The sequence below is a fragment of the Arachis hypogaea genome, chromosome 18, assembly GCF_003086295.3.
Source record: "Arachis hypogaea cultivar Tifrunner chromosome 18, arahy.Tifrunner.gnm2.J5K5, whole genome shotgun sequence".
Lineage (NCBI taxonomy): Eukaryota > Viridiplantae > Streptophyta > Magnoliopsida > Fabales > Fabaceae > Arachis > Arachis hypogaea.
This window is the reverse complement of record NC_092053.1, coordinates 76156702-76167248: the sequence shown is the minus strand read 5'-3', so window position 1 is coordinate 76167248 and position 10547 is coordinate 76156702. Positions and strand designations below refer to the sequence as shown.

The 10547-nt window shown below is 41.3% G+C and overlaps 2 non-coding genes across 2 annotated transcripts; one reads left to right on the top strand and one right to left on the bottom strand.

The window, feature by feature from the left end:
* Positions 1-1359: 1359 nt before the first annotated feature.
* LOC112774883 (small nucleolar RNA R71) lies at positions 1360-1467 on the bottom strand. The gene has a single exon (XR_003189339.1). It is a non-coding gene; the product is annotated as a small nucleolar RNA R71 (small nucleolar RNA).
* Positions 1468-9702: 8235 nt separating this feature from the next.
* On the top strand, positions 9703-9810 carry LOC112773954 (small nucleolar RNA R71). Its single transcript, XR_003188472.1, has one exon. It is a non-coding gene; the product is annotated as a small nucleolar RNA R71 (small nucleolar RNA).
* The last annotated feature ends 737 nt before the right edge of the window (positions 9811-10547 follow it).

Here is a 10547-nt window from a genome sequence, read left to right as displayed (position 1 = left end):
GATTGCCTTAACATTGGCAGGTGGTGGTAATTTTTAAATTACCTCTACCTTAGCTTGATCCACCTCTATTCCCTTGTTCGAAATCTTGTGCCCAAGGACAATCCCTTCAGTCACCATAAAGTGACATTTTTCCCAGTTTAAAACCAGGTTAGTCTCTTGGCATCTTTTCAGAACCAGTGTCAGGTGATCAAGACAGGAGCTGAATGATTCTCCATATACTGAGAAGTCATCCATGAAGACTTCCAAAAATTTTTCCACCTTATCAGAGAAAATAGAGAGCATGTATCTCTGAAAGGTTGCAGGTGCATTACACAGCCCAAATGGCATCCTTCTGTAGGCAAATACTCTAGATGGACATGTGAATGCTGTTTTCTCTTGATCATAGGCATCCAAAAAGCAGTAATAATCATGACCTGCTAGTCTTTCTAGCATCTGGTCTATGAATGGTAAAGGAAAATGATCCTTTCTGGTGGCTGTATTGAGCCTTCTATAGTCAATATACATGCGCAACCCTGTAACTGTTCTTGTAGGAACCAGTTCATTTTTTTCATTATGAACCACTGTCATGCCTCCCTTTTTGGGGACAACTTGGACAGGGCTCACCCATGGGCTATCGAAATTTAACTTTAAATTTTAAATTTTTATTTTTCAAATTCTCTCACCTCTCATCTCCTTCTATTTATTTATTCATCTACTAACACTTCTCTTTCACCCAAAAATTCGAACACCACCTCCCTCTCTGTGTTTGAGTTTTTTTTCTCTTCTCTTCTTTAAATTACATTCTTTTCTTCTTCTACTAACAATAAGGAACCTCTTTACTGTAACATAGAGGATTCCTCTTCTTTTTTTGTTCTCTTTTCTTTCATATAAGCAGGGACAAAGAAAAGGGCATTCTTGTTGAAGCTAATCCAGAACCTGAAAGGACTCTGAAGAGAAAACTAAGAGAAGCTAAAATACAACAATCCAGAGACAACCTTACTGAAATTTTCAAACAAGAAAAGGAGATGGCAGACGTACCTAACAACAATAATGCAAGGAGGATGCTTGGTGACTTCACTGCACCTAATTCCAATTTACATGGAAGAAGCATCTCAATTCCTGCCATTGGAGCAAACAACATTGAGCTGAAACTTCAATTAGTTTCTCTGATGCAGCAGAACTGCAAGTTTCATGGACTTCCATCTGAAGATCCTTTTCAGTTCTTAACTGAATTCTTGCATATCTGTGATACTGTTAAGACCAATGGGGTTGATCCCGAGGTCTACAGGCTTATGCTTTTCCCGTTTACTGTAAGAGACAGAGCTAGACTATGGTTGGACTCTCAACCTAAGGATAGCCTGAACTCCTCAAAAGCTTAGTAAGCTTAGAGTGGATGTTCCAACCTTCAGACAGAAAGAAGGAGAATCCCTCTATGAAGCTTGGGAGAGGTACAAGCAACTAACTAAAAAGTGTCCTTCTGACATGCTTTCAGAATGGACCATTCTGGATATATTCTATGATGGTCTGTCTGAGTTATCAAAGATGTCACTGGACCACTCTACAGGTGGATCCATTCACCTAAAGAAAATGCCTGCAGAAGCTCAAGAACTCATGGACATGGTTGCTAATAACCAGTTCATGTACACTTCTGAAAGGAATCCTGTGAATAATGGGACGCCTATGAAGCAGGGAGTCCTTGAAATTAACACTCTGAATGCCATATTGGCTCAGAATAAAATATTAACTCAGTAATTCAATATGATTTCTCAGAGTCTAAAAGGAATGCAAGCTGCATCCAACAGTACTCAAGAGGCATCTTCTGAAGAAGAAGCTTATGATATTGAGAACCCTGCAATAACAGAGGTGAATTACATGGGTGAACCATATGGAAACACCTATAATCCCTCATGGAGAAATCACCCAAACCTCTCATGGAAGGATCAACAAAAGCCTCAACAAGGCTTTAATAATGGTGGAAGAAATAGGTTTAACAATAGCAAGCCTTTTCCATCATCCACTCAGCAACAGACAGAGAATTCTGAGCAGTAGCCATCTAGCTTAGCAAATATAGTCTCTGATCTATCTAAGGCCACTTTAAGTTTCATGAATTAAACAAGGTCCTCCATTAGAAATTTGGAGGCACAAGTAGGCCAGCTAAGTAAAAGGGTCACTGAAATCCCTCCTAGTACTCTCCCAAGCAATACAGAAGAGAATCCAAAGAGAGAGTGCAAGGCCATTAAAATAACAATCATGGCCGAACCTACAGGGGAGGAAGAGGACGTGAATCCCAGTGAGGAAGACCTCTTGGGACGTCCAGTGATCAACAAGGAGTTTCCCTTTGAGGAACCAAAGGACTCTGAACCTCCCTTGCTCACCAATGAACTACGTGATCTAGATCAACTGACATTGCCTCAGAAGAAATAGGATCCTGGAAAGTTCTTAATACCTTGTACCATAGGCACCATGACCTTTAAGAAGGCTCTATGTGACCTTGGATTAGGGATAAACCTCATGCCCCTCTCTGTAATGGAAAAACTGGGAATCTTTGAGATACAAGCTGCCAGAATATCACTAGAGATGGCAGACAACTCAAGAAAGCAGGCTTTTGGACAAGTAGAGTACATGTTAGTAAAGGTTCAATACCTTTACATCCCTGCTAATTTCATAATCCAGGATACTTGGAAGGAGGAGGATGAATCCATCATCCTTGGAAGACCCTTCCTAGCCACAGTAAGAGTTGTGATTGATGTAGACAGAGGAGAATTGATCCTTCAACTAAATGAGGATAACCTTGTGTTTAAAACTCAAGGATCTCCTTCTGTAACCATGGAGAGGAAGCATGAAAAGCTTCTCTCACTGCAGAGTCAACCAAAGCCCCCACAGTCAAACTCTAAGTTTGGTGTTGGGAGGCCACAACCAAGCTCTAAGTTTGGTGTTGAACCCCCACTACCAAACTCTAAGTTTGGAGTTGAGAGGTCCCAACCTTGCTCTGATTATCTGTGAGGCTCCATGAGAGATCAATGTCAAGCTATTGACATTAAAGAAGCGCTTGTTGGGAGGCAACCCAATGTTATTTAATCATTTTTATTTTATTTTCTCTTTGCTATTTCATGTTTTATTAGGTTGATTGGTGCGCAGAAATTGTGATTACACTTTGATTATGTAAAATTTATCGCTCTTTCTTTCCCTGGTAATGGCACCAAAAACATGATGCCAATACCATGGTTCACAACTTCGCACAACTAACCAGCAAATGCACTGGGTCATCCAAGTAATACCTTACGTGAGTAAGGGTCGAATCCCACGGAGATTGTTGGTATGAAGCAAGCTATGGTCACCTTGTAAATCTCAGTCAGGCGGATATAAAATAGTGATGGGGTTTTCGAAAATAATTAATAAAATAGGGATAGAAATACTTATGTAAATCATTGGTGAGAATTTCAGATAAGCGAATAGAGATGCTTTTGTTCCTCTGAACCTTTGCTTTCCTGCTATCTTCATCCAATCAGTCTTACTCCTTTCCATGGCTGGCTTTATGTAATGCGTCACCATTGTCAATGGCTACTTTCGGTCTTCTCTCGGGAAAATGATCCAAATGCCCTGTCACGACATGGCTAATCGTCTGGAGGCATCACCCTTATCAATGGTTACATCCTATCCTCTCAGTGAAAGTGGTTAACGCACCCTGTCACGGCACGGCTATTCATCTGTCGGTTCTCGATCATGCTGGAATAGGATTTACTATCCTTTTGTGTCTGTCACTACGCCCAGCAATCACGAGTTTGAAGCTCGTCACAGTCATTCAATCATTGAATCCTACTCGGAACACCACAGACAAGGTTTAGACTTTCCGAATTCTCTTGAATGCCGCCATCATTCTAGCTTACACCATGAAGATTCCGATTAAGAGATCTAAGAGATACTCATTCAATCTAATGTAGAACAGAAGTGGTTGTCAGGAACGCGTTCATAGGGAATGATGATGATTGTCACATTCATCACATTCAGGTTGAAGTGCGAATGAATATCTTAGAAGCGAAATAAGATGAATTGAATAGAAAACAGTAGTATTTTGCATTAATCTTTGAGGAACAGCAGAGCTCTACACCTTAATCTATGGAGTGTAGAAACTCTACCGTTGAAAATACATAAGTGATAATGGAGTTCATTGGTCTCGGCCCCAGAGGGGAACTGGAGTAACCAGGACTGTGAATACAATGATAAAAAGTTCTATTTATAATAAACTAGTCACTAGGGTTTACAAGAGTAAGTAATTGATGCATAAATCCACTTCCGGGGCCCACTTGGTGTGTGCTTGGGCTGAGCTTGAGTGTTGCACGTGTAGAGGTCCTTCTTGGAGTTGAACGCCAGCTTTTGTGCCAGTTTGGGCATTGAACTCCACTTTGCAGCTTGTTTCTGGCGCTGGACGCCAGAATTGGGCAGAGAGCTGGCGTTGAACGCCAGTTTGCGTCGTCTAAAATTGGGCAAAGTATGGACTATTATACATTGCTGGAAAGCACTGGATGTCTACTTTCCAACGAAATTGGAAGAGCGCCATTTCGAGTTCTGTAGCTCCAGAAAATCCACTTTGAGTGCAGGGAGGTCAGAATCCAACAGCATCAGTAGTCCTTCTTCAACCTCTGAATATGATTTTTGCTCAAGTCCCTTAATTTCAGCCAGAAAATACCTGAAATCACAGAAAAACACACAAACTCATAGTAAAGTCCAGAAATGTGAATTTAACCCCTAAAAGTAACTAGATCCTACTAAAAATAGACTAGAAACAATGCCAAAAAGCGTATAAATTATCCGCTCATCACAACACCAAACTTAAATTGTTGCTTGTCCCCAAGCAACTGAAAATCAAATAGGATAAAAAGAAGAGATAATAATATATATTTCAAACTATCAATGAAACATAGCTTCAATCAGATGAGCGGGACTTGTAGCTTTTTGCCTCTTGAATAGTTTTGGCATCTCACTTTATCCATTGAAATTCAGAATGATTGGCATCTATAGGAACTCAGAGTTCAGATAGTGTTATTGATTCTCCTAGTTCAGTATGATGATTCTTGAACACAGCTATTTTATGAGTCTTGGCCGTGGCCCTAAGCACTTTGTTTTCCAGTATTACCACCGGATACATAAATGCCACAGACACATAATTGGGTGAACCTTTTTAGATTGTGACTCAGCTTTGCTAAAGTCCCCAATTAGAGGTGTCCAGGGTTCTTAAGCACACTCTTTTTTGCTTTGGACCTTGACTTTAACCGCTCAGTCTCAAGTTTTCACTTGACACCTACACGCCACAAGCACATGGTTAGGGACAGCTTGGTTTAGCCGCTTAAACCAGGATTTTATTCCCTTAGGCCCTCGTATCCACTGTTGCTCAAAGCCTTGGAATCCCTTTTTTATTTGCCCTTGCCTTTTGGTTTTAAGGGTTATTGGCTTTTTGCTCTTGCCTCTTGGTTTTAAGAGCTTTTGGCTTTTTCTGCTTGCTTTTTCTTTCTATATTTTTTTTTCGCCTATTTTTTTTCTGCAAGCTTTGTTCTTTGCTGCTTTTTCTTGCTTCAAGAATAATTTTTATGATTTTTTAGATTATCAAATAACATGTCTCCTAGTCATCATTCTTTCAAGAGCCAACATATTTAACATTCATGAACAACAGCTTCAAAAGGCATATGCACTGTTCAAGCATACATTCAGAAAACAAGAAGCATTGTCACCACATCAATATAATTAAGCTAAGTTCAAGGATAAATTCAGAACTCATGTACTTCTTGTTCTTTTGAATTAAAACATTTTTCATTTAAGAGAGGTGATGGATTCACAGGACATTCATAACTTTAAGACAAAGTTACTAACTACTAATGATCATGTAATGAAGACACAAACATAGATAAGCACATAACATAGAAAACGAAAAACAGAAGAAATAAGAACAAGGAATGAATCCACCTTAGTGATGGTGGCGTTTCCTTCTTGAGGAACCAATGATGTCCTTGAGCTCTTCTATGTCTCTTCCTTGTCTTTGTTGCTCCTCCCTCATTGCTTTTTGATCTTCTCTAATTTCATGAAGGATGATGGAGTGCTCTTGATGTTCCACCCTTAGTTGTCCCATGTTGGAACTCAATTCTCCGAGGGAGGTGTTGATTTGCTCCCAATAGTTTTGTGGAGGAAAATGCATTTGAGGCATCTCCAGGATCTCATGGTGATGAGCTTCATACGCCTCTTGAGCTCCATGAATGGGCTCTCTTGCTTGCTCCATCTTTTTCTTAGTGATGGGCTTGTCCTCTTTAATGAGGATATCTCCCTCTATGTCAACCCCAGCCGAATTGCATAGGTGGCAAATGAGGTGAGGAAAGGCTAACCTTGCCATAGTAGAGGACTTGTCAGCCACCTTGTAGAGTTCTTGAGGTATAATCTCATGAACTTCCACCTCTTCTCCAATCATGATGCTATGGATCATGATGGCCCGGTCTATAGTAACTTCAGACCGGTTGCTAGTGGGAATGATTGAGCATTGAATGAACTCCAACCATCCTCTAGCTACAGGCTTCAGGTTCAGTCTTCTTAGTTGAACCGGTTTGCCTTTTGAGTCAATTTTCCATTGAGCTCCTTCTACACATATGTCCATAAGGACTTGGTCTAACCTTTGATCAAAGTTGACTCTCCTTGTGTAGGGGCGTGCGTTCTCTTCCATGTTTGGCAAGTTGAACGCCAACCTCACATTTTCCGGACTAAAATCTAAGTATTTCCCCCGAAGCATTGTAACATAGTTCTTTGGATCCGGGTTCTTACTTTGATCATGGTTCTTGGTGATCCATGCATTAGCATAGAACTCTTGAACCATTAGGATGCCGACTTGTTGGATGGGATTTGTTAGAACTTCCCAACCTCTTCTTTGAATTTCATGTCGGATCTCCGGATACTCATTTCTTTTGAGTTTGAAAGGGACCTCAGGGATCACCTTCTTCTTGGCCACAACATCATAGAAGTGGTCTTGATGGGCTTTGGAGATGAACCTTTCCATCTCCCATGACTCGGAGGTGGAAGCTTTTGTCTTCCCTTTTCCTTTTCTAGAGGATTCTCCGGTCTTAGGTGCCATCAATGGTAATGGAAAAACAAAAAGCTTATACTTTTACCACACCAAACTTAAAATTTTGCTCGCCCTCGAGCAAGAGAAGAAAGAATAGATGAAGAAGAAGAAGAAATGGAGGAGAGGAAGAAGGGGTTGTGTTTCGGCCAAGAAGAGAAGAGAGGGTTGTGTTGTGTGAAAATGAGGAAGAATGGAGGGCTATATATAGGGAAGGGAGGGGGGTGAAGGTTCGGCCATTTAGGGTGGGTTTGGGTGGGAAATTGATTTTGAATTTTGAAGGTAGGTGGAGTTTATGAGGTAGGTTTATGGGGAAGAGAGATTGAGGTGATTGGTGAAGGGTTTTGGGGAAGAGTGTTTATGGGATTTTGTGAAAGAGGGGTGAGAAGAAGTGAGTGGAGGTAGGTGGGGATCCTGTGGGGTCCACAGATCCTGAGGTGTTCAAGGATTAACAACCTTGCACCAAATTAGGCATGTAAAATGCCCTTGCACACAACTCTGGACATTCAGCGCCAGGTTGGTGCCCATTTTGGGCGTTCAACGCCCATTTACTGGCCATTTATGGCGTTGAACGCCAGAACCATGCTTGTTCTGGGCGTTCAACGCCAGCTCCTCTCTAGGGTGCAATTCTGGCATTCAGCGCCCAGATGATGCCCATTTTGGGCGTTCAGCGCCCAGATACTGCCCATTTTGGGCGTTCAGCGCCAGAACCATGCTCAGTTCTGGCGTTGAATGTCAGGCAGATGCTTCCTCCAGGATGTGATTTTTCTTCTGCTATTTTTGATTTCGTTTTCAATTTTTATATTTATTTTGTGACTACACATGATCATGAACCTATAAAGACATATAACCAAGAAAAATATAGTTAGATAAAAATTGGGTTGCCTCCCAACAAGCGCTTCTTTAATGTCAATAGCTTGACAGTGGGCTCTCAAGGAGCCTCACAGATGTGCAGAGCTTTGTTGCGACCTCCCAACACCAAACTTAGAGTTTGGATATGGGGGTTTGACACCAAACTTAGAGTTTGGTTGTGGCCTCCCAACACCAAACTTAGAGTTTGACTGTGGGGGCTTTGGTTGACTCTGCTTTGAGAGAAGCTTTTTCTACTTCCTCTCCAAGGATGCAGAGAGAGATCCTTGAGTTGTAAACACAAGGTTGTCCTTATTTAATTGAAGGATCAATTCTCCTCTGTCCACATCAATCACAGCTCTTGTTGTGGCTAGGAAAGGTCTTCCTAGGATGATGGATTCATCATCTTCCTTTCCAGTATCCAGGACTATGAAATTAGCAGGGATGTAAAGGCCTTCAACCTTTACTAACATGTCCTCTACTTGTCCATAAGCCTGTTTTCTGGAATTATCTGCCATCTCTAATGAGATTTTAGCAGCTTGCACCCCATAGATTCCTAGTTTCTCTATTACAGAGAGGGGCATGAGGTTTATCCCTGAACCAAGGTCACACAGAGCCTTAAAGCTCATGGTTCCTATAGTACAAGGTATTATGAACTTTCTAGGATCCTGTCTCTTCTGAGGCAATGTCAGTTGATCCAGATCACTTAGTTCATTGATGAACAAGAGAGGTTCATCTTCCCAAGTATCAATGCCAAATAATTTGGCATTTAGCTTCATGATTGCACCAAGAAACTTGGCAGTTTGCTCTTCAGTAACGTCCTCATTCTCTTCAGAAGAGGAATACTCATCAGAGCTCATGAAGGGCATAAGGAGGTTCAATAGAATCTCTATGGTCTCTAGATGAGCCTCAGAGTCCTTTGGTTCCTCAGAGGGAAGCTCCTTATTGATCACTGGACGTCCCAGGAGGTCTTCCTCCTTGGGATTCACGTCCTCCTCTCCCTCATTGGGTTCGGCCATTTTGGTTATGTCAATGGCCTTGCACTCTCCTTTTGGATTCTCTTCTGTATTGCTTGGGAGAGTACTAGGAGGGATTTCAGTGATCCTTTTACTCAGCTGGCCCACTTGTGCATCCAAATTTCTAATGGAAGACCTTGTTTCATTCATGAAACTCACGGTGGCCTTAGATAGATCAGAGACTAAGTTTGCTAAGCTAGATGGATTCTGCTCAGAATTCTCTGTCTGTTGCTGAGTGGATGATGGAAAAGGCTTGCTATTGCTAAACCTGTTTCTTCCACCATTATTAAAGCCTTGTTGAGGCTTTTGATCCTTCCATGAGAAATTTGGATGATTTCTCCATGATGAATTATAGGTGTTTCCATAAGGTTCACCCATGTAATTTACCTCTGCTATTGCAGTGTTTTCAGGATCATAAGCTTCTTCTTCAGAGGATGCCTCTTGAGTATTGTTGGATGCAGCTTGCATTCCATTCAGACTCTGAGAGATCATATTGACTTGCTGAGTCAATATTTTGTTCTGAGCCAATATGGCATTCAGAGTATCAACTTCAAGAACTCCCTTCTTCATAGGCGTCCCATTACTCACAGGATTCCTCTCAGAAGTGTACATGAACTGGTTATTAGCAACCATGTCAATGAGTTCTTGAGCTTCTGCAGGCGTTTTCTTTAGGTGAATGGATCCACCTGCAGAAGTGTCCAATGACATCTTTGATAGCTCAGATAAACCATCATAGAATATATCCAGGATGGTCCATTCTGAAAGCATGTCAGTAGGACACTTTTTGGTCAGTCCTTTGTATCTCTCCTAGGCTTCATAGAGGGATTCACCTTCTTTCTGTCTGAAGGTCTGAACGTCCACTCTAAGCTTACTAAGCTTTTGAGGAGGAAAGAACTTGGCTAAGAAAGCCGTGACCAGCTTATCCCAAGAGTTCAGGCTATCTCTGGGTTGAGAGTCCAACCACACTCTAGCTCTGTCTCTTACAGCAAAAGGGAAAATCATGAGCCTGTAGACTTCAGGATCAACTCCATTAGTCTTAACAGTATCACAGATCTGCAAGAATTCAGTTAAGAACTGAAAAGGATCTTCAGATGGAAGTCCATGAAACTTGCAGTTCTGCTGCATCAGAGAAACTAATTGAGGTTTCAGCTCAAAGTTGTTTGCTCCAATGGCAGGAATGGAGATGCTTCTTCCATGTAAATTGGAATTAGGTGTAGTAAAGTCACCAAGCATCCTCCTTGCATTATTGTTGTTGGGTTCGGCTGCCATCTCCTTTACTTGTTCAAAATTTTCAATAAGGTTATCTCTGGATTGTTGTAATTTAGCTTCTCTTAGTTTCCTCTTCAGAGTCCTTTCAGGTTCTGGATCAGCTTCAACAAGAATGCCTTTTTCCTTGTTCCTACTCATAAGAAAGAGAAGAGAACAAGAAAAGAAGAGGAATCCTCTATGTCGTAGTAGAGAGGTTCCTTATTGTTAGTAGAAGAAGAGAAGAAGAAAAATTCGAACACAAATAGAATAGGGGGTTCGAATTTGGTGAGTGATGTGAGGAAGAGATGTTAGTAGATGAATAAATAAATAGAATAAGATGAGAGAGAAGGAGAATTTTC